This window comes from Aedes aegypti, chromosome 3, assembly GCF_002204515.2.
Source record: "Aedes aegypti strain LVP_AGWG chromosome 3, AaegL5.0 Primary Assembly, whole genome shotgun sequence".
In the NCBI taxonomy this organism is placed as follows: domain Eukaryota; kingdom Metazoa; phylum Arthropoda; class Insecta; order Diptera; family Culicidae; genus Aedes; species Aedes aegypti.
The window spans coordinates 405,214,014-405,236,895 of record NC_035109.1 but is presented as its reverse complement, the minus strand read 5'-3'; the positions used below and the strand labels follow the sequence as shown (position 1 = coordinate 405,236,895).

The 22,882-nt window shown below is 37.5% G+C and overlaps 1 protein-coding gene across 1 annotated transcript in view; it reads right to left on the bottom strand.

Annotated features, from left to right (window-relative positions):
* LOC5566685 (sodium-dependent serotonin transporter) overlaps positions 1-22,433 on the bottom strand; it is a 114,422-nt gene extending 91,989 nt beyond the window's left edge. The window contains exon 1 of the mRNA XM_001651042.2: positions 21,875-22,433. The gene's annotated coding sequence lies outside the window, so the exon portion shown is untranslated. The remainder of the gene's footprint in view (positions 1-21,874) is intronic.
* Between the last annotated feature and the right edge of the window lie 449 nt (positions 22,434-22,882).

Here is a 22,882-nt window from a genome sequence, read left to right as displayed (position 1 = left end):
TGTTTATTACCGCCGAGCAGGTCCGGTACTTGAATCAGATTAAACATTTTATTTTTTGCAGTCTGGCCGCTTGTTGATAGTAGGAGTAATTTGAAAAAGGATAAAGAATGCGGAATGTAAAGCTAAAAAGATTTATTATAGAATATAAGTAAGGGCAACGGAAATTTGCAGTAAAATTTTTGAAATGTTGCTGCAGGTTAAACCAAAATTTAACGACTTTGACGGGGTTTTATACTTTTCACCATATTTAACTCAAAAAGGAAGTTTTCAGTGTTAACAAATCTTTGAGCTGTTTAGTGAAATATCTATAAATAAATGAAAATTGAATTTAGTGCTATACTATATTTTATTCCACTAGAGTTTGTATCCTTTGATAGATACGCATATTAAGACCTCAACTGTAAGGCTTGAAGTAGGCTAACTTGAAGTCAAGTCTAGTACTCGACACTGAAGACAGCCTTACAGTGTATGTCGAAATATTCAAGTAACTCTAGTGGAACTAAATGGTATAGTACTAAATTCGGTTTTTGTATTCCATTAAACAGCTCGAAGATTTGTTATCATTGCTTACGAAGCTTTTTTTCGTCACGTTTTAAAACTTATCCAAATCATCATGAAATAATGTTTCATGAAATAATATTCCTTCAAATTCACTCGGCGACAAAACGCGTGCTGTGGTCTTACGGTTCGATAAACAGAATATCCAAAGCACGTTGAAGATATAAATCATCCTCCAAAAGCCGCTCATTTTCAATTGAATTACACCGAAATAAAAATAAAATTAAAAGCAAAAACTAGACATTCCTACTGTCCAGACAAAGAACCATCGTGCTGCCCTCGTCAAGCACGTAAACAATGATAGTAAACTAAATGCTCCTTGTAACTAGATATATATATTGCACTCGCAAACATCATCCTTCGGTGTAGACCGAACGCTGTTACGGCCTGCGGGTGGTCGCTCGTAGTAGGCCTAGTAGATATGCATTTGCACGTGCATCTTTCCGACCGAGAGTCAATGGGCCTGCTTTGATCGTCCATTCCCATTGAAGGCGCGCGTGAAATAAACTACGAACCGCGAAATTGCAAGTCGGCAGCCCAGAAAGCGATTGCGACCATCCCGCCATCTGGGCTTTAACGTTATTTGTTGTAGAAATACGGTCAAATCGATGGTGGTGCGTATTATTTTAGTATACCCTTGCCATTTCAGTGATTAGTGAATGCTTTGAACAATATGCCACCATCATCGATAATCATGCCGAAGCCGCTAGCCAATGATGACGATGATGTACACCTCCTCAATGTACTTTGGCCGTAATTTTCGCGGGCTCTCTGTGCTTTGGCTACTCTAATTGATACCCGTTAGCTAATTCACCGACGTTTTTTGCTCTTGTTTCGTGGCATGGCTTGCTGGGGGCACGTTTGTTTTGGTTAAGATTGATATCTTGTGCAGTCAATTATCGGTCAATCATATGTTTAGTCATTGCAGTAGAGCAGAAAAAAAACTTAAAAATAATCGCCTACTTTGATCGCGTGAATCGTGTGTGACTCACGCTGTACAGTGGAATTTTTACCAGCCTGCTGTGCGTCAATGGGTATTGTTGTCAAACTCTTTGGGAGGTATTCAAAATCCATCCATCATAATGGATCGATCGAAGCACGAGACGAACCTGTTGCGTCTAGCTTTGTACCGATTGTGGTGACTTCGATTTAGTATACTGTGTCAAATCAATTCGCGTATTTTGCATACCCGCCATCAATCAAGCTTCGTCAATTCGCTCCCTCAATTCCGCTTGCGGACAAAGTGCAAATCGCCCCCGAAAACACCCATATCAGCTCCACCAGCAAGACAGATACAAATGCGAAATCGATGTAGTTTTCAGGTATTTGATGTCGCTGATTTGATCGGGACAACCAGTGGTGCTCAAGTTACAGCACATTACGGGACAAATCGCGACATTTACTCAGAGTTGCAGACCGCATAGCAAAACTTATATTGTTCTTCGGTAATACATATGTATATTCGTCTCACCTCGAAGAACTCACATTCATAGTCGAGTCTGGTACACGACACTGAAGACGGCCTTATAGTTGAGGTCGAGATACGCGTATCTGTCAAAGGATACAAACTCTAGTGGAATTAAATGATATAGTACTAAGTAAATTCGGTTTTTCATTTACCCTCCGTTTTTTGACAATTCTTGGCTCACTAAAACTGCTATAACTCAGACATTTCTTAGACAACTCATGCAAAACAACATGTTATTGAAGAGAGAAACGTAGGAGCTTTATTTACAAAAGTAAAACATTGTGGCGGCCATATTGGATTGACCGCCATATTGGATTTAATCAGAAAAACCTAATTTTCATGGTGTTCGCAATCACAGATTTGAAAACTTTATGCATAATCGGGAAGCTGAGCTAGTTGTACAATATATATCTTATAATCAGAGACGGTCACATGTGGGACATGTATGGATGAGCATCACTGAGTGCCTTTCGTATCGCGACCATCGCAGACCGCATATTGCACCGACCTGGTAGTGAAGGTGTGTGAAATCCGTGCGACATAATTAAACTCGATTCAACCTATGCCATCAACTGGGACCCAACATCCGATTCCACCTGTTTACATGGCCGTAAATTTTGCTTTGAGCGATAATCAAATCACGGACCAAACTTAGCCGATATCAATTGCATATCTACTTAAATGGCCGGACGTAATTGTAACCCGGATTGAACTCGTCTCTTCTGCCTATCCTATACCACCAAACACAGCAACAATGGCTCAAATATGGAAAAGTTGCTCATTCGAATAAATCAATTTGGCAAAACCGAAATGATCTTGACCTGTTTTCGGTTTCAGTCAATTATGCGCTCAATCGAGCGTGTTTGGAAAAGATTGATTTGACTTCGGTTGATGGGCCAGTTGTTGCGCTATCGGGAAACATACCTTACTGGAAATGGTCCATGTCCTGATGGGTGCCGGATGGATTTTGCCTGCTAATCAAAATCATCCATATATTTTTTTAATTGTTTAAAACAACATTTAAAGAGATAATTGAAACGAAACATGTTTGCACAATTTTAACAAATGTAACGACGATAAAGATGTAATCTGCCCATGAGATATAGTAATTATGTCTTCAGTGTCGTGTGCTAGACTCGACTTGTTTATGATATTTATAATATTCGAAATCGTTAGTAATGAAAAAAAAAACATTTTAACTAGAATTTGTAACCATCGTAAATTTGTAACGCGAATTTCGACGTCAAAGGTAAGGACATCTCCAGTGCCGTGTACTAGCATTCGAGACTAGTATACGGCATGGAAGGTGGCTTTACTGTTGAGGTCGCAATACGCGTATCTGGCAAAGGATAGAAATTCTAGTTGTAATCAGTTGGAACAATACTTAATTAGATTTTCTATTTACGTCTTAATGATTTTTTTCTACTCACGTATTGATATTTTTATGCAGCAAGGTGGAACACAGAATGAATACAGAATTAGAATAGACCACGAACGGTACATCTACCCTATAATGCCGCATCGTAGTACGCTTTGGAATTATCGTTCATAAACCGATTAATTTTTATTGCTAATGAAGGCCATTGCCACAGTATCAGGTATCAGAAGGCCGGCTCCAAAGGCACGTTCCCCACCAGTTGGGAGATTTGTGCCATCGCCATATTTGAGCCTATTTCATCATCTACCCGATGGGAGAGGAAAGGGAAGGGAAAGATGGGAGGAAATAGGAGTGGGGTCCCTTGAAGAGGGAAGATCGCATAAGCGAAATGAGAGCATGTAGCTCCATACCACAATGGGTTCGAACAGCGCCCTAAAAAGGGCACTGCAAAACGCATGAGCGTAAAGAGAGCCTATAGCTCATTACCACAGCGGGTTAAGAATAACAGGATGTCCTGAAGATTCAGGCTTCTGTATTCAGTTTCACTTAATAAGTGTTTACCAAGTAATTGGAATCGCATTTGCGCAAAAACTGGACAGTTACATATCAGGTGATACGAAGTTCCATAATCGGAGTCACAACTATCACACACAAATGAGTCAGCACGCTGAATATTTGCCATGTGATAGTTGAGTCGGCAGTGGCCTGTCAACGCTCTGACCAAGAGACTGCAATTCTGCTTTGACAGATTTGTTAAATACTTCGCCACCTTTGGAGATGGCTCAGTAATATACAATTTTGTTTGACGACACGACTCCAAACTATTCCAATATTGCTTGTGCTGAGTTGCCGCCCAAGAGTTTATCTGAAGCTTCACCCAGCACTTCGAAATTGGAATAGCCGGCTCAGGGCCAATGAAGTCATGCGATGCTCCATCGCGAGCTAGCTCATCAGCCAATTCATTTCCAGCGATGGAAGAATGGCCAGGTACCCATACAAGGTTTACAGAGTTGACTGAATTCAGTTCCTCAATTTGAGTTCGACATGCGATAACAAGCTTCGACCTTGAGTTGGCCGAAGCGAGAGCTTTTATAGCAGCCTGACTATCTGAACAGAAGTATATGACTTTACCCATTACGCGCTGTTGAAGTGCTGATTGCACTCCACACATAAGAGCAAATATTTCCGCCTGAAAAACGGTGCAGTTTCTACCAAGTGAGTAAAACTGATTCAGCCTTAGCTCACGAGAATATACTCCTGCACCAGCTCTACCTTCAAGAAGGGAGCCATCAGTGTAACATACTATATTGTTTGATATACTTCTTTCCAAATAGCCAGACGTCCACTCTTCCCGTGAAGGGAATTGTGTGGTAAATGTCCTGTAAGGAAAGTTACAAGCAATTGTGAGATCACTTGGAGCAAGGACAATTTTGTCCCAATTCACCAAAAGTGGAAACAACGAAGTGTGTGTAGATCTACGATTCACTGGATTTTTCTCCAGTAGATCCAGTACCCATAAACGGTAAGAGCAAGAAAGTGCTTCTTGTTTAAGATATATGTGTAGTGGCGCAACGTCGAAAAGGGCCTCGAGCGCTGCTGTGGGAGTTGTAGAGAACGCACCAGACATCGCCATCAAGCACATCCTTTGGAGATGGCCCAATTTTGATTGGATTGTTCTCACTTCGCCCTTTTGCCACCACACAAGACATCCATATGCCAATATTGGTCGAACAACTGTTGTGTAAATCCATTTGATATATTTGGGTTTGAGGCCCCAAGTTTTACCAAAGGTTCGCCGGCATTGACCGAAGGCCATACAAGCTTTTTTGACTCTGAAATCAATGTGAGCTGTCCATAAAAGTTTGGAATCTAGAATGACTCCGACATACTTTACTTGATCAGTCACATTAATCTCAGTGCCAAAAAGACGTAAAGGTCGAATTCCATCGCGGTTTCGTCTTTCCGTAAACAGAACAATAGATGTTTTATTCGGGTTAACCGAAAGGCCATATTGGCGACACCAACTCTCGACTACCTGAAGAGCACTTTGCATCAGGTCGAATAGGGTGCTTATGCACATACCAACTATCAGAGCTAGATAGTCGTCGGCAAATCCATAAGTTGGAAAACCGCAATTATTGAGTTGCCTCAATAGCGTATCTGCTACGAGATTCCACAAAAGTGGTGATAAGACTCCCCCTTGGGGGCATCCGCAAACACTCAATTTTCGAATCGCTGCTTGACGCAATGTCGAGAAGAGATGTCGGTTTTTGAGCATTTGATGAATCCAATTGGTAATCATTGTAGGTAGCCCATGGTTTCGTGCGGCTTCCAATATGGCATCGAAAGACACGTTATCAAAGGCACCCTCAATATCCAAGAAAACACCCAAGCAGGATTGCTTCTGAGCGAATGCTTTTTCGATATCGTATATAACTTTGTGTAAAAGAGTCACAGTGGACTTTCCAGATTGGTAAGCATGTTGATTCACATGAAGAGGCATGTTTGCCAAATAAACATCACGGATGTGATGATCGATAATGCGTTCCAGACATTTCAGAAGAAAAGAGGTCAGACTGATTGGTCTAAAACTCTTCGCTTCCTCATACGACGCACGTCCTCCTTTTGGGATAAACTTTACAGTAATATCACGCCAGGATTTGGGAATGTACCCGGTAGCAAAACTGCTTACAAGTAGCTTTTTCAAAACATGTTTGATAGACTCAAATCCCTTTTGGAGCAGAACAGGATAAATCCCATCCGCTCCTGGAGATTTGAAAGGAGCAAAACTATTAAGTGCCCATTGAATCGATTCAGTAGTTACGATACTGCGAGCCGAGGCCAGAGACTCGTAACTACATGAAAAGACATTTGGTTCATCCGTAGATGCTATGTCCACACATCCAGGGAAGTGTGTATTGAATAAACATTCTAAAACTTCTTCATCGGAAGAAGTAAAGTCACCATTAGGTAAGCGAATTTCGTTCACTTGGAAATCCTTAGATTTTGCAAGAATTTTGTTCAACCGACTGACTTCACTCAAACTGGAAACATTTGTACAAAGGTTTTTCCAGCCGGATCGTTCAGCAGAACGAAGAGCCTTCTTGTAAGCCTTGCGAGCTGACTTGAACGACTCTGATCCAGCTGAACGGCGTCTGTTCCAACTCCTTCTACATTGTTTCCTGAGTCTAGTCAGATCGGAATTCCACCATGGGGTCCCTCTTGTAGTCTTTACAGACCGCAGAGGACATGCTTCTTCAAAAGCTTCCATAATGTAGGATGTTGTTGTATCAACGGCATCATCCAGATCACTTGGATTTTCAATGGACGGAGAATATCCATGAAATTTGGTCGCAACCAATTCAATGTAGAGTTCCCAGTTTGTTGACCGGGGATTCCTAAAACGCAAAGTCTGCGCAGTTACATTTGAATGTTCAAAGAAGATGTAGCGATGATCAGATAATGATTCCTCATCTGATACATGCCAATTCGTCAACTCGTGACTGATTCTATTCGAGCAGAGCGTTATGTCTAACACTTCTTCTCTATTAGAAACCATGAAGGTTGGGCGATTGCCTATGTTAAGTAATCCAAGGTCTGTACTACTTAAGTATTCCATCAGACTGGAGCCTCTCAAATTGATATCCGAGCTGCCCCAGATGATGTGATGAGCATTGGCATCACTGCCCACAATCAGCGGAAGGCCTTTTGTTATGCAGTGTACGACAACTCGTTTGAAGTCATCCGTTGGGGATGGTTCATCATGTGGTAAATATACCGAACAATAGACGTATTTCCTGTTGAGGTCACCAACAGAAACATCGATTGTGACAGCACATACATCTCTGGTAGTTAACTCAGAAATGAGTGTAGCAACGATTGCTTTATTAACGAGCACGCATGCGCGGGGCATGGAGCGCGAGTTTGCCATTTCAAGCTTGCTAAAAGTAGCAAAAACTGGGTCCACAAGGTTACCTAGATAGAAGTTCCCTCTACGAAAGTAGGGTTCTTGAGCTAGCGCCACTTGGGCTGCACCATTTTGCATGAGTCTGCAAAGATTGATCGTTGCTGTTCTTTTATGCTGAAGATTGATCTGAGCTAACCTAACCGTAGCCACTACCCAAACTAGGCAGGATTAAGCTTTTTGCAATCTCAGCACGAAAAAGACCAGCAACGAAAAAACCAGATCGGTATCTATTTAAAGTCGCCAAAGGCGAAAGAGCACAGAATACACTGTGTAAAACGCATAATGCGAATCCATATAGGTGATAATTTAAATTAAATGTCAACATATTCATAATCCCACCCTTATTAAGCCTCAGGATAGAGACTGAAGAAGGGCAGCCGATTATCTCGGAGAAACACAAGGTCACCTGCACCATTGCTCCGGGTAGCACAGGAAGGACTCAATACTGTGGAGGGCGCCCTGGTACCCCACAGGCTCCGTTTGCGGTTAGGTTTTATTTAGACCCCCCTAACCATTCATTCTTAGGCACGGTACGCATCACACCATAAATTAGGGGTCACCTGTGAGGTGGACTTTTACCACCGGAACAGGCAGTCCGTAGTGTTAATTCTTAGCCAGTTGAAACAACTGCTACCGACACTACGCGGCTATCTAGGCTGCTCGGGAAAAGGAGGTTAATATTGATGATTAACTCCTGACGTGCCCAAGCAGCCACCACTTGGCTTTACTGTTGAGGTCGCAATACGCGTATCTGGCAAAGGATAGAAATTCTAGTTGTAATCAGTTGGAACAATACTTAATTAGATTTTCTATTTACGTCTTAATGATTTTTTTCTACTCACGTATTGATATTTTTATGCAGCAAGGTGGAACACAGAATGAATACAGAATTAGAATAGACCACGAACGGTACATCTACCCTATAATGCCGCATCGTAGTACGCTTTGGAATTATCGTTCATAAACCGATTAATTTTTATTGCTAATGAAGGCCATTGCCACAGTATTGAACACAGCTCAAAGTTGTGTTGCCTACAAAACTTCAAATAATTTAATGAACAATAATAATTATAATTTAGCAACTGCTTCCGGTACTGGGACAGCTATCTCTACGTACAAATAGATAACTGAACCAGTTCGGTATATATTGGGCCCAAATAGCCGTAGCAATGAATCTGCAGCTATTGCACGAGTCCATGCTGAGGGTCGTGGGTTCAAATCCCGCCGGTAGAGGAGCTTCGAACTGGAAACGTGCTAGACTTCCTATCTATCTATATATCTATCTTTATTAACGAGATTTTAAGCCCTAGGCTAGTTCATTTCGGGACCAACGGCTTTACTTCCCTTCCGAAGGAAGTCATCACTAAAAATTTTACGTCGGGATTCGATCCCAGGGGGGGGGCGGTAAGTTTCGCATAATTTTATAGGTGGACGTATCACATAATGGACATTATGCATAATGAGAATTATATGCCTTCTTCAAAATGCTACCTGTTCTTATATGAAACCGCTTTATGCTAAACGTCCATTATGCCAAACGTCCTTATGCGAAACGTCATTATGCGAAACGTCTTTATGCGAAATGGGTCACCCCCAATCCCAGGTCCTCGATGTGAGAGTGCTGGACTTCCTTGAGCATAGAGTATCTTCGTTCTTGCCACACGATATACGAATGCAAAATGGGCAAGAAAAAGGCTCTGTCCAAGTAGGGTCGTTACTCCAAAAAAAGTAACAGTAACATTTCAATACACATAAACGTGTGTCATGTTTCCAGACTTTTATGTGGGTTCAATTGCCAAAATGCGTACTGGAGCCGATATGTTTTGCAATATTTACTCAAGTTCAGGGATTGAATTCCGAGAAAATAGAGAGTATCTGTCGGGATTTTTTATCATGTCATTAATGTAAAACACCTACCCCCAATAGTAAATAATGGAGAAAAGATAGTTTTATCATCGCTCCCTTATTGCCACTCTCTTTCTCTGCTGTCATCTATCGAGCTTGTTATAACTTGCGAAACATTTCCGATCATGGACTGAAACAGATGGATGTTTTTCTTCGCTTTCTTTGATCGTCCTTCAAAATCAAATGAAAACGAATTCTGCAATGCCTGCTCAAGTTACATTCACAGAACGGGTAACGGGTAACGATTCTGCAGCGCCGTCGTCGTGTACTGTACTGGGAAGTCGTGGGATCGAAGCCCACCATAACGATTCAATTATTTTTCATAATTTTGCATCTCAATTTGTCAAATTGACATTTGTGTCTATGAACTTCAGGTTTTTTTAACTACCATTCGGCTGGTAAGCCGTAACAGTACAAACAACCCTAGTTGTATGATCTGGATTATTTACTACATGATCTAGGTTCTGGACCTCATCTGGATTGTTTACAAACTTGCAAACATGTTTTTTTTTTCTCATAATACCACACAGCAAGAAAAATTGCGTGTTTACTGACATCACTTGCGGCATGATCGAAAAAAATCGTAACGAAAAGTTTTCAATATAGAGCGGAAATCGCAAAGTAGTCATGACATAGTGTAAAAAATATATTGAAAAATGCATTAACAAACATTTGAGAGCAAATACAAAAATCGAAAAAGGCCAATTTTTAAGGACCTTATTTTTTTTTCTACACGTTAATGGTAATATCAAAAGATTAGAACGAATAAAAAAAATTGATTGGAAAAGTTTCTTTGCATATTTATGAAATAACGTAAGCAAAAAAGGTACTCTATATAATTACCTCTGTATTTGACAGAGCTTCAAAAGTTGGTTATACAAACGTGACTTGCTATAATTGGGCTTTCTTAGAGTAATAATTTATTTTTTTTTTTTAAATCCGTTTTTCGTGCTGTGTGAAGTAAACATGTTTTCCACTAGAATAAGCTTTTCATCATATTTCGTTTGATATAAATTTTGTTTAATACAAATCATCAAACCTTCAGAAGACACTTTAAAAATGTAATTTTGTGCAAGATTTTATTTTCCATGCTTTATAAACCATGTTGTTTTTATGTTAAGACTGCTTATTATTCAATATTTTTTAGTTGCTTTAATACTTGATGACATGATGAAGATTTACGTGAAAAACCCTTTTGAAAAGATAAACATTGTTCTGAGATATACCGTTTTGAATGTTTGAAACTACTTTACGATACACTCCTTACTGTATGCTCGAACACCTAACACATGCCCACGAAGCCTAAAAAGTTTTCCGAAAAGAGCTCATTATTGTTCATCTAGGACCTAGGTATTGCTTAAAGGCATTAATAGCTCCAAAACCATCTCAAATAAGATAATCATTCCTATTTCCAAACATTTCACTAATGGATGGAAGAACTTTTGTAAACATTATCATGAAAACCCCATATTCACGTTTATCAGTTTTTATCTACATTTTGCAACGAATTTCACCAATTTTTTTGATAAATAATTTTTGGTGATATTTATCTAGTGACTTACAAAATAGATCTCTTAACTTTATATTGCAGGTTAACTTCGCGGAACAACCCAAAACTATATTGAATTATATTACAGCATAAATCGAATGAGTTTAGTAACTTAGAAAAGTTGGAATAGATAATCCCTTAACACCCCACTTATTTTCGAGACGAGACTTTTTTCATAAAAATCGAAACAAAGATATAATTTTAATAAGTTTTTGTCTCTACTATGATCTCAATTAAATTTACTTATCTTCTACGTTACTCTCGTTTTTTTCTCAAATATATTTCATGGGTTTATAATTGAATGTGTTTAGCCCATAAAATTCGAACAAAAATGTTTTGAAACGTTTTCAATATCAAGAAACCACGGGGTAATGTCATTCGGAGTGACGGGTCGTTCGGGGTTTTGGAATTCGGTGTAATAGAGTTCGGGTTAATGGGATTCGGGGTGATGGGGTAGAATCCTCCGAACAAATTAAGCATTTCAGATGACTTATATATCGACTTTCAACGTTTCTGTTATTTGTCGAACTTGATTGAGAAGTTCAACCCCCTTTAAACCCCACATGTCCTCAACACCCCATTTTACGCCATTAAAAAGTATTTGTATACACTTCATGTCAGTGTTATTTTTGTTAGAATCGAGAACATTTGAGACTTTATATTTAAATATTAACCCGTATAGGCCTGAGTGAAAGTAAAATTACTGAAACTCTCACCGCTCAGCGAATACTTAACGGATTTAAATTATTTTTTGTCAGTATACTGGCACACATATCTAGTTTCTAAAAGTGGCCAAAGGATTTCGGGAATGTTCATGTGTCCGGAGTTATTCAGGTGGGTTACTGGGTCAGGTCGGTTGAAAAGGGTGCTGTACTTTTGTGCCCCTAGAGGTAGGCCTATTTCAAGTTACAGATAATTTCCTGAATCGGCTATAATGTATAAGCCACAATATCAAGGAATTGTAAGGAAAACGCATCAGCGTAAACCTGTTGAGAAACGATTGAATTGGATAACCTCGTGTCCTGCATTTGTTAGACCCTTGAAATAATCATTTTGGGTCCCCAGGATGCCTCAAATTCACGACAAAGTGGCTAATTTCTATCTAAACATATGTGTCAAGCCCATGGGAACGTATTTCAGTAAATTATTAAGTTTTATCTCTACTGTTAGAGAATTGAAACGGTTTAGTATTCAACAAATCTATGGCCGGTTCTTTAAGACATTAAGCCCGAGTGGCCACATCCAGTACATTCTAAACGGTGCTTACCTCTTAATTGATAATGTTGAATATCAGATCTTAATGATTTATGAAAATTAAAAGGATTGCCATTGTGAATAAATAAAGACAACTTGGCGTGTCCCAAAAAATAGCCCTTTTTTAGCCGACCTGACCTACCAGATCATCTCCGAGCACAGGAACATTCCCGAGATCTTTTGGCCACTTTCAGGGACTAGATATGTGGGCCAGTATGATGACAAACAATTATTCGAATCCGTTAAGTATTCGCTGAGCGGTGAGGGTTTTACTATTGTTGCTTTCACTCAGGCCTATACGGGTTAATAATTGACGCACGGTTTTAAACGCTAACAAACAATATGTTCTACAAACATCATTTGATGGAGTTTTAAAGAGTTCGTCACTTATCCTAGACAGAATTTTTTAACGAATAGCATTTTTACACATTGAGGCCATTTTTGTAATCAATGTCAGAGATGTTCATATAAAGCCAAACGCCTAAAGATATGGAATGCCCTATATAATGTAAGTAATTCATTCGATTTTGATCCAAATATACTTATTTAGCATTAGCATTAGCATTAGCATTAAGCATTTCGCACAAATTCGTAGGTGGTACAGTCCTAGACCATTGTATGAGGGTTGCCTCCTTCCCGTCCGTTACCAAAGTCAGAAATTTGGGACTAACCTCTAACTCTTAGACAAGATTGACGCATCCTCCAATAATCGACAACTGTCCTGGCCACGTCCTTGCGAAAAGGGATGGAAAAGGATGATTGATTGAACACCTACTTAAGAAAGATGCAGAGAACTCTACGACCTCTCATAGGTGTTACGGGAAGTTGTGGAATGTTGATGGAAAGGGTAGTGCCACTGGATACGTTCGGTAGACGTTCTGGCCGACAAAGATTAATATTTACGCAATGTGATCATGCGCTGCTGATCAGAACAAACTCACCAAATTCCATTTTTGAAACTCAACTGCAATCCATTGCTCATCTAATGATGAACAATAGCGTGCGCCGTAACATAGAACTGCCCATCAAAATGCAAGCACCGCACGAAAAATCGACCAAAAATCTGCAGTTCATAATCCATCCCGAACCGAGCATCGTTCAATTTTTGAATCAACACGCTTAACACACACAGGAGATAAAAAAAACGAGTCGCGCGAAACAAATTCAATTACTGGAGCCATCACAGAGCACTAAAAACAAGACTCCACAAATCATTATATATAATCACCGAAAAAAGGAAATCACATGAAAAACATGTTTCCACAGAACATTTGCACGTGGCATAGCACCATCCGCCGAAACTAATTTTCACCAGCCGAAAAAAACGCGAAACGAGGTAAACGTGACACAAAGTTCAAAACGCAGCCGCCCGCGCGCACGGCTTGCTGCGATCCTCTTGATCCAAATATACCTATTTATACACAGAAAATTATTGTTTTATATTGAATTCAATGTCAAAACATGAGAAGCAACCAATATCTTTCAGGAAATATGATTTTATTTAAATTCTTATAGACTTATAATGATGTTTGTCATGTTTGCTATATTTTAGATGTTTGCACTTTTGTAGATGATTGTTTGTTTAACTTATTTATTAACATTATACAGTTCTGTTTCAACTGTAATTATATCAAACAGTGGTTTGGTCTTAGATTTCCATGTAATTACATACCCATTATCAAAGATAGCCCCAAAAACGAAAACCATTTTCGAATATATAAAAATTATATAAACTATCTTTCAAATACAATCTAACTAAGATACCAGTACTTGTTTATGAACATAAAATAAAAATCTTTTAAACAGAATGCAGAAACATCCGCATTTTCCTCTAAAATTCTGTCAAAGTTGACTCGTTTTACGGAACATCATTCCTCATAATTCTGTTTTCTAAGCAAGGGGCCGTCCATTAATTACTTAAGGGTTTATGGGGGGAGGGGGGTTTGAGATTTCTTACGCGCCACAATGTGGGGAGGGGAGATGGGTTGAAAATGCTCAAAATCGTGTGGCGTAATTAATGGACGTCCCCCTACTGTGCATCAAAAATTTCAAAAATAACATAATTTTGTAATTTTGACAGCTAAACTAATTTTAATTTTGTTTTTAAATAGAATCCTAACACATGACATTTTACGATTCATATAATTTTCACTTCCAATATTGCCTTAAACAAACCTAAAAGCAAAAAAGTTGTCGCTATTGAAGTAATTGTTTGGTCTATAAAAAATATGCTAGCGTTTGAGAAGGTAATGCTTAAAAAACCGTGATCTGTAGTTATACTTGATCCTTAGAGATTCGACCCTATTTGCACAAAATTGAACACAGTTGTTGAACAATATTATACAGTAGTGACCCGTTTTCATTACCAAATGGATTTTTATGAGGTTTAGTCAACAAAATTGTAAATTGAGAAAAATAATCATCATTACTGTTGATCTGTGACATACATATATGTATTTCATAAAAAGATGAGCGTTTCATAGAAAATATGTGGTGCGCGGTATCGGAGGAATGAATTTTCTTGGAACTTACAAAGTTGAACGATAGCAACCAGGGGTGTATCATACCCATACTACCCCCATAAACTATTTGATATTTGGGATTTAAATTCAAATCTTCTATCTATATGAATAAAAATGGGGTGGGGTTTGTATGTCCCGAAATGGCTTAAGAACGGATCAACGCATTGACGTAAGATTCTCACAGTTGCACTTGACAAGGGATGCGACGTGATTGTGCGAGAAAAAGAGTTCAGGAAAGTCTCCGTAATAATCGGAAAAACGGGAGTAGACGAAAGTGTCATTTTGAATGCAGGATTACATGTCATTTTACAGTAGCCTGGCAATACTAAATTTGCCGGGACCACTGGTATAGGAATAAAAATAAGACCCGAATGTCCTGCCTCACCACACACAAAACAATCTTAAGGGCTTATAAAATTAATGCCCGGAATCGTGTGTTCGTGAAGTTGTCTGAATATAAAGTTTGACTATGAATATGTTATCCCATGATTGAGAATTCAATACATGAAAGTAAGATTTACAGAAATTATTAGATCCATCAAAAATTCTATATTTTTTTAGAATTGTTTGACCAACAACATCATTCAGCTTGTCACCGTAATATGATTAATTATGAAATGATGTAGAAACACAGTTTTATAAAAGTTTTAAGGCACATTTCATACATTACATATTGACATCGTAAGCGTAACGGAACTAAAAAATCCTAAACATTCATACTATATATGAAAAAAAATAAACATGGTTGTATTCTTAACTTCCGTTAACTAATTTGTGCATATGGCATTTTCATGCTATGTAATGGCCTATCTCGTTGCGTACGATATAGGTACATTTTCCAGATAAGTAAATATTTGGTTTTCTTTGATTTCAGCAAGCATTTTCTAAGAAATTCTATGCATAATGTTTCATGACCCTTCAGGTTGAGCATTTCTTAAGGTTTCCTAAGCAAACAGCATACTTAGATCAAAGATTGTTTAAGAATTATATCTCACGGAATAAAATTGAACTGAGCTACATATTGTCAACGTGTTGGAAGTTCATAACGAAAAAGTTAAAAGATTCTGAGAAATTCAGTTAACCCTTCATGACTCTGATCACTGTGCATTAAATTTTTGACTTCATCCGTAACATAATCGTATATATGCATCGGCGTAAATAGTCATCAGACTTCGGGGGGGCCACGGCCCCTGGAGGTGGTGAATCTTCGATGATTTGCATAACTATCCAATACTTGCTTAGAAAATATTAATGAACCGATTACAAAGGTAAGCCAAAACCTCTAAAACGTCCCAAATCGAATAATCAAAATGTATAGTTTACCGTAAAATGGGGTGTAAAGAGATAAAAATGTTCAACTTAAATTTAAAAAAAAAAATAATTTGTCAATAACTGAACAAAATAAAGTCCTTCCATTCTCCCGACGTCTATATCTGGAATCGATTACAATGATGACGATCCCATGCCAATTGTTTCGTTTATCATAGAAATGTGTGATTTTTGGTGGGAATACATAATAAGGTGTTAAGTTATTTCAGTATTCTAAATAAAACTATATTTTATCAACAGCAAAAGATTATCTTTTTGGCTTATAGCTTTTATGAATTTCGTTCAATTTAATAGGTTTTGTTTAATTTTAAGCAATATTCACACCTTCGTTACTAAAAAAAAAGCTTTTTTGCTTAAAAATTTTCAAAATGATGATGACATTTTCAATGTTTTTGTCTGCATTATGAACTTCATTTAAACTACTTTTCTACTACGTTAGTCACGATTTCTCTCAATATTATTTCCTCTTTTTGAAAATAAATGTTTTGAGCCCATAAAGTACTAACAAAAATATTTTGAACCGCTTCCAATGTCTAGAATCCATAATACTTTAGATTGATATACAATCGCTATCACCAAGTAATTTCATATGACTGATATTTCGACTTCAAGCGTGTCTGCAACTTATCAAACATGAAAGAGAAATTCAATACCTTAATACCCCATTGACCGGCATGCAATAAAAAAAATCTAATAATTTCGGTATATTTTGCCAAGCTAACGGTTTTTGCCCAATCAGATGAAATGATATAGAACTCAAATGGTACATGAAGATTTAAGCGAAGTATGCACTTCAACAGAAAAGTAATCGCCTATCTCGATACGTGGAAAATTTCTTGCAAGAAATGGTCAAGAAAAGCATTTTTCTTTGATCGCAGTACGCTGTTGAAATGAAATGTCATTTCAAATGAAGCTCCCTGTAGAAAATTTCTTGGCAATTTCTTCCGCAGAAATTTTTACTTTTCTTGAGCGGAACAGCATACTTAGCTTTAAAATGAAATCTTTGGAGGAAATCTAGTTCACCGATGTAAATTATTTTATATTTGCATTCATTCGTTTGAAAATATGGATGATTTGGTTGCCTCAGCATTTCAACAGCGAGTGATTTATTTATTCTCAAACCTCTAAACTGATGAAACATTAAATTTAGAATTTTCAAAAATTCCTTTTTTGTTACAGTTAAAGCTTTTACACGTAAAGCTGCATGGTTATCGTCAATTTTAAGAATTTTAACGTGTTTCTTTGTCGGCCTAAAATTCGTACGGTAACAGTTGTTTGAAGCAAGCAAGATCGTAAATATAATAATATACCGTCAAACGGGGCTTCTTTTGACATTATTTGCACATTCTTTAACTTTGAGCATTTGTAACTCTAAGAATTGTGAATAGATGTTGATAATTTTTGCCTCTATTTAAGTTGTATATGTACGTAACAAATATGGAAAATATGAGGCAAATCCATCAAGTAATAATAAAAATGCTTGAATAGCGAAAAAAGCGTGTCCTTCAAGACAAAAAAGGGGCTACTTTGGACATTTTCATAATTTGCTAATGAAATGATTTTTTTATAACTTTCAAACTGATTCAATAAATTGTCGTCCACTGTGATGTTATGGAACGTTTTTCATTGATAAACTTAATGTAGAAAATTGCAAAGCTAGAATCAATTACACATATATAACTAATTTCAACGTAACATGCCATTCACTATTCCCAGTTTGCAGTATGAAACTTAAATTTTCAACTTCCTCTTAAATAGAACTATCAGTTACGAATGCTCGATTTTCAAGTTGACATAATCGAACGACGTAACTAATAGGTACTGCGATGATAAATGAGTTATGTACAAAAACTCTTTTTTTTTCTATTCTTACTGTTATATGAACGATATGTTGAAGGATCACATTAATACCGGTAACTAATTTAATACCAGTAAGTAATTTTCATTAAAAACGCAATCTATGAAGTAAAGTTTAGCATGATCGTAAAGAAGTAAGTTTGCTTTTGTAATATGCTTTTAGCTTCTAAGCAGTGTAGAGCTGGCTTAAGAGTAGTTTAATTTAGGCATTTGAAGGATGCAACTGTTCTGTACTAAAAATTCATGTAAATTATGACGAAAAATTGTTTTTTAGAGATTATGTTGTGAATTTGGCATTGGTACGTATTGAAATATATGCGTTTTATGTCTGTTCACTTTTACAAACATTTATTTTATTTTTTTATGTTGTAAAATACACAAACCAAAACATAATAATAAAATTAAAGTCGCAAAAATAAGACCTTCGATCAATTATTTTAATAAAACAACAATTTTAAGCAAAACAAATCACAAGATTTTCATGAAACATGACTATTCGATAGTTTTTTGATGCTCCCAATAAGTTTCCAAGACATGGGTAAAATTCAAACAATGTTTGTATAGCCAATGTTTTATACCTTGTGAATATTTATTCGGGCTTTTTTGAAATGTTTTCTTGTTTATCCTGTTATTGTTGATGTTGTTCCAAAAAAATCATGCCTAGTGGTAGAGCATATATTGGTTAATAAAAGTGCTGAAGACACAAAATAGCTCAGATTAATATTTACGCTACAAAAGGTGAGTGTCCAAAGTAGCCCCTGGAATCAAAAGTAGCCCCGTCCGACGGTACTATATTGATAACATATAAACATTTGGGCTACTACATAAAATAAAATAAAAACAGTCTTTAACTAAAAATGTACGACTGAGCAATATATGTTTACTGAGAAATAAATGCGCTAACTCTTGATAGACCTACCAGTTTTCAATCAGGAGACTGGAATAGATATAAGTAAAGAACGCACACAGAATCAAGAGAAATTTTTAAAATATGTTGTGTTTCAAGTTTTATTTTAATAATATTGAGACTTTTAAAAAACCTTTGTTTTTAAAGCTTTTTTCAAACATTCATCAACATACAGATAAGAGGGAAACCAAACACAAACATTTTCCAGTAGCACAGATTCATATTATTATTCAAAATCATTGAGTGAACAACAAAATTCTAGACATTTGGGTTGTTAAAAAGCCTTCTGGTTTCGGGTAGCTTCGACGTTATAATGCAGCTATCATAGTTCTGCCGCAGGCTTGAAAATTATTTTATCATTGAAGCAAACAATCAAATCCTAGTATGCTTTGAAACGCTTCGAATAATAGCAATAATCAGCTATTTTCAGGGTGGCATCCAAGGTATCATTGAAGCCTTTTGATGATTCAATGATGAGCCTTTTGAGCAAATCAGCGAAAATTTTTGATTAAATGGCAATCATTGGTTCCAGAATTTCGAAGCTTTAAGCTTTTTATAAAATTTGTAATCATACTCAATAGCATAGAGTTTGGTGTCCTAATAAACAATACGACTACAAATATATTAAACAAATTTTGCCAATCGTTAAACGTGCTTCGGTGAATTTCATCATCTCTAGACAAAAACTTTTAAAATTACATACTGCTATGTCAAATGCTGATCATCCAGAAATCTATAAAATATATATTAAACATGCAGTTTAATTATCTTATCATCTGTTTTTGGAAAAATATTGAGGGGGGCCAAACCGAAGTTTCGGGGGGGCCAGGCCCCCCCTGGCCCCCACATATTTACGCCAATGTATATATGTAAGTTCCTTATCAATAAGTTGATGAAGTGTTTTTAAATTTATTTGTTTTCCTATTGTTTTCACTACAAATTTTCTATCTCTAACATTACGTACATATTTTATCGAAAAATTAATAAAGGCAAATGATCTTGCAACAAATATACTAACTGCCGGTTGGCGCAGTATTCAAATACATTTTTTTTTCAATTCGTATCCAATCCACGCACAAGCACTGGCTTCATAACGCGACACCTAATTGCACCCATTTGTGTGCCAAACCGAAAGATGCGCTCAAAGCTGACCGCTAGAGTGGGTCATCTCTTAAAACGAATAAAACCGGATATTTTACTAGATCAAACAATATATGTAAAATTTAGTGGGTAAACAAACTTATTAACATGCAATACTGCAATGTTTATATGTCTTCTACTTATTCAAACCGAGGCCCAGATAGCCATAGCGGTAAACGCGCAGCTATTCAGCAAGAACAAGCTGAGGGTCGTGAATTCGAATCCCACCGGTCAAGGATCTTTTCGAGATTAAAATTTCCCCAGTTTTAAGTTCAAAAACAAATTCAGATGATGATCAGATGATATTTTTCTTATGGAGTAATATTGTCTGTTTCATTCACAACAAAACGCGCCGCCAACTTTCGAACAGACTGACAAAACCGTCGCCAGCAAACCAATCAAAGGAACTTTGTCGAACTTTGTCGAAGTATTACTTCTGAGATACCATAGATTTCTGCTAGGGATAGAAAAATTAGTGGAAAAATCCAAAAAGGAGTTCCTGAAAAAAATTCTGGAGTATTCCAAGAAGGCAAGATCTATCCTGGTTAAATTTTCTAGACATTCGTTTGAAAATTTAAGTACAAATCTGTGGATGAGATTCTGGTGTAATTCTTTAAATTGTTCTAAATTAAATTTGAAGAAGCTATTCTTCTTAAACAATTTATTAGAGATACCTTTTAAAAACGCTAAGAAAATTCTTATATAAATCAATGTATTGAAAGAAATTCTTAGGTTCTTGTAGTAGTTGTTGATGCTAATTCCTAGAGGGTATTCCAGGAAGTGTTTTCTGGCAGAGCCTATGAAAAAAAATATCAAAAGTAATGTCTAATGAAATGACTTGAGGAAATCTCAAGAAAAATAAATTGGGGAAAATCATTGAGAAAATCTTGAACTGATTCCTGAAAAAAATATAGGGATACTATCCTGAAATAAAACTCGGAACTCCTTCCGATTGTTTTAATTGAAGGAATTCAAGAGGAAACAGTTGCCTTCAAAACTGTTAAAGAATTGGATGTACTATTAGTTGTCCCCTTAGAATAATAATTCGTATATTCCAGGAAAAACCTGGGAACATCTTTTGAGTTGTATGAATCTGTAAGAATTAGGAATTTACTTGTATTTCAAAGCATTACTTTTAATAAGATGTATGGAAAAACTCGTTGAAGAATGCATCATCATATCCGGAGGGTAAAATAAAGCAAATTCTGCATAAATTTCAACAGAAATCTCGAAACAAATATCCTGAGGAATTTATTTTGAATTCCTTAGAGGAATATTTCTGGACTATACTCGGGATGCCTAGATAAATTCGAGAGTTGATCCTGGAAGAAATGCAAGTGGGATCTCATTTTGGGGTCGCTTGAGTGAGTATTTAAAGACCGTAAAACAAATAGATGAGTGTAGATAAAACGCGTCGGATTTTAGCTTCATATAACCCTTTTTTCGTAGAGTCATATAGTTCCCAAGTCTATGTATCACTTAGAATTTCAAGAGCGTTTCCATATAAGTGATAATTCAATGAACTTTCCGAGTGTTGGAAGAATTGTTTTGTTCCATCAATCGCTGTGTAGAACGCCGTGGATTTACCAATTGTAATTAAAATTGCACTGTTTTTAGGACCACAAACTGCATCAAAAAGCTTTGATCAGGAACAAAAAAAAAAGAGGATAACGATGACGCACCCTACTTGGCCACTGCATGCAGCTCGCGCCCATCAAAGCAGGCGACGGTGTCGGACGGCTTGCACCGAATCGATTGCTATCGCCAATTAGACAATTAGCGAAGCCAACGATCTCGCGAGCACGCGAGACTCTCACCGATATGCAAAGGCAGCTTAACTGACTTTTATTATCACTTTTATGTTTGCTAAACGGCGGATAAATTGCCATGGCACCCCCGGCGGCACACAATTATACTGTTCCAGTTTATTACCAACGAGCGGTTCTGGGCCCAGAACCCGATTTAGAGGAGCAGATTTGTAACGATCCGTACATTGAATTGATGGGTTTTATGCATGCTTATTTCTAGAATTATATTTACTTTTCAATTAAACTCGTCTCGTTGTCCGGATGGACGTTGAATCAGCTGATAGGGAAATTTGGCCGGTGGCGCCTGTCGAAGATTGTCGTCACAAATCAATCACCCAAACGGCACTTCAAACAAATTTGCAAACGATTGTACTTAATTGGTGATTCCCCAAGAAGATCGTAGATACAACAGCAAACAAAAAGCCGAAAAAACGCAAACAAATCACTCCCAATTCACCAAATTATCAAGTTTGAACTCTTTCACTGGAGTTAATTTATTCATGTTTGAACTATGATCAACAGTGATCATCACTTGATCCATTCAACTGCAATTCTTCACACAATTTTCTCACATTTTAGTAAAAATGCACTATCAGTTAAAAATTTCCAATTAATTAGCTTCCTAACACATATGCAACAATCCACTGAACTGAAACAATAGTCCAATTGTTGAATTGCACACTCCAAGCTCTCAGAGGAGGACCTCTAGGAGGGTCTAGTGCTCTTGAGCCTAGAGAGCAGAGAAGAGCCAAGTCCAAACGGTTTGGCTGCACGTCGACGACTGACTGAAATCAGTGCGAAACGATGACTTAAAAAGCTCCTCCGAACCGGTCGACCGACAGTGGGCAATGAAAATTCTGTTCTGCCGCTTGTTGCTTCTTCAGCAAGGGGGTGGAAAAAAGGGGGACAGAATTTTCCCATCCCAAGCACATCTCTTCTGGCAGGGCTCGCTTTGATTCTGGGCGCTCCTTCGGGGGCTCGGTTTTTCTCGACGCCAGGCGCCAAACCATCGAAGCAAGCCATCAAACAATAACCGTCGTCATCGTATTTCGTATCAAAGCTCCTTTCAATGGTGGTTGGTTACCAACCAAAGCATCCCCGTAACGGAACGGTTGACTTTGTCCGAGGAGAGGCCTACTACGACGGGAAAGTAAAACAAGACAAAAATCGAGGGAGGAAGGGACAAGCCGTCATGAGTGCTAGAACTGATATTGTGGTAATTTTTCCTTTTCCACGGCCG